The sequence below is a fragment of the Nycticebus coucang genome, chromosome 4 (assembly GCF_027406575.1).
Source record: "Nycticebus coucang isolate mNycCou1 chromosome 4, mNycCou1.pri, whole genome shotgun sequence".
Lineage (NCBI taxonomy): Eukaryota > Metazoa > Chordata > Mammalia > Primates > Lorisidae > Nycticebus > Nycticebus coucang.
In genome coordinates, this window is record NC_069783.1 from 99,145,790 (window position 1) to 99,152,861 (window position 7,072).

The 7,072-nt window shown below is 36.1% G+C and overlaps 1 long non-coding RNA gene across 1 annotated transcript; it reads left to right on the forward strand.

Annotated features, from left to right (window-relative positions):
• Positions 1–398: 398 nt before the first annotated feature.
• LOC128584869 (uncharacterized) lies at positions 399–6,290 on the forward strand. The gene is made up of 3 exons (XR_008379750.1): positions 399–1,517; positions 3,462–4,188; positions 4,282–6,290. It is a non-coding gene; the product is annotated as an uncharacterized LOC128584869 (long non-coding RNA).
• The last annotated feature ends 782 nt before the right edge of the window (positions 6,291–7,072 follow it).

The window sequence follows — 7,072 nt, forward strand, 5'->3', positions numbered from 1 at the left end:
ATTATTCTCTTTATTCCGAAGCCTAAAATTGCCTTGAAAGGGGTGAGTTCTTCTTATCTCTGATTTTTGCTGTAGTAAGAAGAGCACTGTGGAGTAAGGAAGGAAAGAAAACATGGGTATGAACAGCTCTCCAGGAAGCAATGTGGCCTAAACTCTCTATACAGAACCACAAAATTAGATAAATACATATTTATGTGTCATTTCTGGAAGCTTGAAAAGGCAAACTTACTTGTAAGGTAAGTAAGATTGAGTTCCTCTCTTAATCTGATTACCTTTGAATACAGGACTTGCTTCCTGAGGGTAGGTAAAAATTGATAACTTCTTGGGGCTGAGGGTTACTAAAAAGCCATTTGAGGCAAAGAGAACATGGTATGATGTATCCTGCATTTGGGCCCTAGATTAAGTTGAATGATAATTTTGTTCCTATCCTTCAGGTTCTTTCCAGAGATCACTATTAAAATCATATTTTCTCATAATTTATATAGAAAGAGAAGCCAAAAGCATTTTTCACAACTATGGGAAAACTACCCACAAACTGTATTCCAAATAGGACAAACATAAAATTTCTTTAAAATGGAAAACAGGGGAACGGGGAAGTAAGGGATAATAATTTTTTTTTTTTTTTATTGTTGGGGATTCATCTGAGGGTAAGGGATAATAATTTTTTTTTTTATTGTTGGGGATTCATCTGAGGGTAAGGGATAATAATTTTTAAATTATAAACCTGTTATTATTAATGAGTATAACACTGATGTTCAAAAACATGCACAAATGCAGAATTCCCTAGCTACTCCCCAAATCTTATGTTAAAAACATCATTAGCTTCACATTAAGAAGACATTTGTTCTGTTCTCGACTACTTGAAGCTGGAAAATCCTTTTCCACTAATAACCTGTTATTTCAACAGTTTAATAGTATTGCTATTACCTGGAGCAGTTAAAAAAATTGTAGTGCCAAAGTAAACTTGAAGGAAAACTTGGGATTAATTTCCCTACAGACTTTCCATTGTACATTATTTAGTCACTCTGATCAATTAAAAGGGCTTTGAAATCACAGTACTTACTTGTGATACTATTAATATTTCTTCTATACCTCCTTGTATTTAAACCAAAGGAAGTGTAGAAGAGTACACAGTTTCCCTCTTCACTTGGGTGCATTTCCCATCCCCTAAGGCAAAAAACTAGATACACCTCTGCATTCTTCAGTGATTCCATTAATTTGTTCCATCTGGGAAGCTTGGACGATTTCTGTGCTTCCCACCTATTTCCAAGTTATTGAAAAAATACACTTTAAAAGAGAAGGGTAAAAGAGAATAAAAGATAATATTTCAACCTTGCATTATGAGTATGTCACTTGTTCTTAAAAAATTATTTGTGCAGTGAAGAAGAAGACGTGGCATGTGGAAGAATGAACACACAGCCGAGAGGCCCTGTTGCTAAGCTGTGCTGAACAAAAGAACCTCTAAGGATTCTCCCCTGCAATCCTGGCTCTGCCATTAATTCACTGTATGCCTTTGGGTAAGTCACTTAACCTTTCTGGGTCTCAGTTTCCCCGTGGGCAAAATGTTGGTTATTCTAATAACCCTCTTACCAATATCTTGCAAAGAACAATGGTTGCAAATGAATGCAAATCATATTGTGTGCGTTAACAATGACATACAAGTGCTAAGAAGTAGCATAAGCTTGTAGTTCACAATATACTTTTCCAGGAACAACAGGCAATGTCACAAGCATGGAATGATAACAAGAATTAGAGACCACCAAGCAAATTGGAACCAAAAGAATCCTTTAGAAAGCGTTCATGCTGTATCACTAGATCAAAATGGTGAAGTGGGAAAGGAGAATTCACTCTCATTTTTTAATTTAAATCGTCTAAAGTGATGTTGGAACAACAAACCGTAAGATATTCTTAGTATAAATTAGTCTAAAATTGTTGCAGAAATATTGGATGGGTATTATGTAATATTTTTTCCAAGTGGAAGGTAGGTACGCAACTTAGACGAGGCATTTTATGTTAAAAGAAAAAAAAAGTAGAAGGTCTTTTTGAGTATTTATAATGCGTGTCTCGTTCTGTGATCAAGGAAAGTTTCACACATAGCTTTTAAGAGGACGAGAGAACATGCAATGATTAACCAAATGTGTTCAGTAATGCTTTACTTTAGTTTGGACGGAAACTGACCGAAGTCTTTATTTTTACTGTATTTTTAATGAACTTGTGAATGTTTGACATGCTTTCTCACCATGTTTATTTCCAAAGAAACAAAAGTTTCAGGTTTAAAGACAAGTTATCTTTAAAAGTACCCTGAAAATCATATAAAGTCACGTAATCTTTTTTTATTAAATACTCCAAATGAAAAAAAAATAACAAATAAAGAGCATGTAATGTTTAGGACAGTGAAAGCTGAATAAATGCCATATAGATAGAATTATTACAAATCAATAAAGTAAGACAAACGCAGTCCATAAAAAGGACAGTCGGCATGAATATGAAATCAACAAAATAATAAATGCACTTTCCCAACTCACATATGAAAAGGTGTTTAATCTCAACAATAAACTAACATTGAAGTACCCTGTGCCATGTGTTGGGTTCTGGACTGAATATTGATACTTTCTGAAAACATAACAAGAAGTAACTGTCATACAGCATAAAAAGTGCCACACTTCACCATACCCCCTGCAGTCCTAGGGATTTGGGGTTAAAAATAAAACCCTCCTTATATACTGCACCCTAAGATTTAACAATAAGGATTGTTATTACAGGGTTGCTTTTCAAATCGTATAAATAGGAACAATTCTAAATGTGCAACGATGGGGCAGTTGGTTAAATAAACTACAGTATGTGGGTAAAATGCAATGTCACATAGCTGATGGAAAAGACGTGATGGTGTAAAGGAATGCATAGTGAATGGGGGGCATCTGAAATGTGTTTGATGCAGAGGAAGGTGGGAAACAGTAGACAGCTCATGGTCTTACTTGGAAGGAAGAAAGAAGTATCAGACAAGCTAAGCTTTATGCTCTGCAGTATCACAAAAACTCAAAACTTTTACTGGCATCGCACAACAGAAGTTTAGTGCTCTCTCATCTTCCAGGTCCCTCTTGACAGCAGGGAGCTCTGTTATGAAGCTTCCCACATTGGAGCCTGCAAACATAGCTGGTCACTGGGCAAAGCAAAGAGCATCCTAGAGCCGGATTCTCCCACCCGGTAGCCACTGCCACAGGTGGCTGATGAGCACTAGACATGGTGCTGGAATGAACTGAGATTGCTCCACTTGCCAAGTACACACCTGATTTCAAAGACTTTGTCTAAATAATAATAATAATAATAACAAAAGGATGAAAATAGCTTCATAATTTTAGATTAGTTTCATATTGGAATGATATTTTGAATATCTGAGGTTAAAGAACATATTGTTAAAATTAATATTACCCGTTTCTTACTTTTTCTTCATGTCCTACTAGAAAGTTTAAAGATATATGTCTGGATCACATTTGTGGGACCCACAATGCTCATGAGTGTCTTGTGCTCAAGACTGAATGCTGCATCTCATTGGCAAAAAGTAGTCACATGACCTCACCCTGTCACATGAATGCCAGAAAAGGCACTCTCACCGTGCACTTGGAAGCCAGCCAGCTGGAAACAGGTGTTGAACAGTCCTGATAAGCACCACAGGAGGAGAAAGGGAAGGGGGAGGGGAGGACAAATTTTGGAGAGTATATTTAGGATCACCTGGGTTAAATGCAGGTTTCTTCCTATCAGATAATTTACTTGGGAAGGCCCTGGGAGTACCTCCAAGATTTAAGCAGTCAAGCGCTAGAGCAACTAAAATGAAGTTGTGAGACTGTCCTATCACAGCCAATGGAGAAAGAAATACAGTTGGCAGAGAAGAAAAAAGCAACAATTTAGGGAAACACACACATACTCAAGGGCAGACATTTGCAGAGAACACATTGTGATTTGCTATCGAGCTGCTGCTTCTCTGGGCAACTCTATCTAGCGTGCTCCAACGTGAAAAGCAACAAGGATTTATCGAAGGATGGTTTGAGGGATGATATTCTTCAGAGGAAAGCTGAGAAGTTGGTGATTGTATGCTTGAGAGTGCACAGATCTGCCCATACATATTGGAACACCTGAAATTACAGACTCCAAAGGCCTCAACATCATTATCACTGGATAATGGCATCCCAGGTGAATTTTAAATTCTTGTTTATTTCCTTACCTTTATTTTCAGATCATCTATCAGAAGTGATGTTCCAAATACTTGCCGTGGCCTTTGCTTAGGTCTGAAAACAACATGCACAATACTGATTTTAACTACAGACAGGCCAGACAACGAAGTGTGTACTGTAGAGGCAGACGGCCTGGGTTCACAATGCCAGCAGTGTAACCACTGACAGCCTGCTTGACTTCTTGCCTCCTGGGCTAATCCACCTGTTACATGGGGGTAATACCCATTCCTCCCTCAAAGAATTGTGTGTAAAAAATCTCATAAGATTATAGATGTAAAGAAGTGAGAACCCAAAGAAATCGTTCTGTAAATTAGTATTAAATTCCAACTCTTTCCGTTTTAAAATTTAAAAGAAAGACTTAAAATGAGCAGAGCTACACGCCGGTCTCCAGCTGATGTTTGGAGAAGCATTAGTTGCATTCCCTTCATCTTTTCTCGTCCCTTCCCTTTAAAGAATTTTAAATGAGAAAGGCGTTTATTTCCCTCATATCTGCACAAGCCGTTGATTTGTCAGGAGAAAAATACAAAGGCTTCCACATTTTGGCTGTTCTGTTTCCTGAATTAAAACTCTACTTCTGAATTTAAGGCAGCAAAACACCCATTCAGTGTTATAAGAGTGAGTAAAATATATAGAAATGAGAATAGCTTTGACAAGTCAACATAAATGTGAATGAGACTAGAGAAATAAAATGCTCCATATGAGTGCTTCCATTTTAAGTGGTTTTACCAACTTTCAAATGATTAGACAATTTTGTCTCATTCCTTTCAAATTTACAAATTAATATTTTTAAGAGATGGAGTTAATAACCAGTTAAAAACTATAAAGATTTCCTCAATTGAAGTTCGGAGTTTTGCTATATAAAACTGAGAGTTACAATAAAAATAGCAATATCGTGCAATACTATATTTGTATTTCTCAGTTCAATTGCTTTTTATTTTCAAACAGTAGGCAACTAAGACATGCCTGAGTGAAGTTTCCTAGGAGCCAAATAATTAATCCAACATTTATCCTAAATGCCGAACTAACTTATATAATTCTTCAAGTGAATATCACATCTTTGATGGGGATATAGAAATTGTTTCTACCTGAGGCTTCAAGAGCTGTGTCATAAAGTATTCTGATTAATCAAAAACACCTTGTAATTTGTTGCATTTGGAAGGCAGCTACCTAACTTGCTCAGTACTTTAACAAAATACCTGTAAAATTGCACAATCAAAACTGTACCTCTGCCAAGCAAAGTGAGAACACCAACAGAAAGTAAGAGACAGCTAAATCCCCAAAAAAGTCTATTTCTGTGCCCTCCAAATCCTCAAAATGAAATCAGCAATGGAAAGAGAGTCTAAGTTTAAAATGCAATTAAAGTAAACAATTTCAACTCAATTATTCTACTATTTAGTGTTAAAAATTAGAATTTTTCTGGTCGAGTGTTTTAGTTCTTTGCCTCTGTTTTTATTTTTATTTTTTCATATGTGTGGTTTTATTTTAAAGTTCCATTGAGGCAATATACATATGCCAGCCAGAAAATGCAGATATTAAGGGATTTTATTCATAACAGGCTAAATTTGTCTCTTGTGAAAGATAAAAACACTTTAAAGTTGATGAGTCTATGATTTTAAGTAAAATCCTCATTCAAATGTGATTGCTTTATAGGTTTAACTCTGGTCAGAGTAATTTGTGTTCTTTCTATATATTACTCTAACTATAATAAAGCTGTTTATGCAAATGTGAAATTGTTGCTATTGCAGACTCTTTCCAACCATGTAAGGTTGTAATGTTAAACTCCCATTCAAGATCAAAATTCCACATATTTACAACCTGCAAACATCCAAAATTCACACTTCAACATCTGTGTGTGGCTGCCAACTTCTACTGCAATCTATGGCGTGCTTTTTCAGAAGTGGAAGAAAATGAAAAAACCTTGAAGTAAGTACAATTCAATAATTATGTCAATATTTACCAAATGTTTGCAATGGCATGCATTTTATTAATTGATAGCACCTAGAAACTGTGTTAGGGATAAAAAAGCTTTAAAGAGTTTGCAGAATTTTTACAGCAGACTGTAGTTCGTGTATTTATTTAAAGTGTACCAAAAACACACGATGTGCACAATTCTCAAACCCAAGCCTTCAAGCTTTTTTCATCTGTGATATGTAATTTCCCTAAATTCTTTTATTATACAAACTTTGAAAGTCTGACAATGTGTATTTTTGCACTCTTGATAAAACCTTTGTCTTTCCATATTCTCATTGAAAAAGTCAAAAGTTTCTATCCTAAATAGTATGCTAAATGCCTCCAAAGTAAATAAAATGATTGCATTTGTAATACTATTTTCTCAGATCTTCAAAAAATAGTTTGACGTCTCGTGTTTCCACACCAAAGTATATTAGCCTAACCAAATTATGAATTATTAAAATCAGACCATAGTATCCCTGGACATCGCAATTTCTTTTTGGACTGTTTGCCTCTATTATTCCCTTAACTATATTCCTGTCCGTCTGAATTTGGAGGTAAACAAGGAAGGCAATAGATTTTGCAGGGACAGGGAGTAAAATGACAGGCTGCTCCAACTCATAAGCCATTTGCTGACTTATGGAGCAGAAGGAATTACGAGTTACATAAGAAAAATGACTCTGCTACTCTAGTCTATATCTGGTCACCCTTGAGTGTCTGTCTCTTTGAACGCTTGTTCCATGCCATCCTCAGTGACTGAATCGCTACCTTGGGACTCTCTCTACTCCTTAGGCCCATCACTACAAGATGCAGATCAAGATACCCCCCTCCATCCAGTTTCCTTCCTCCTACACTTAGCACTGTATTTTCAGGGATCACAATCATTTCCACTG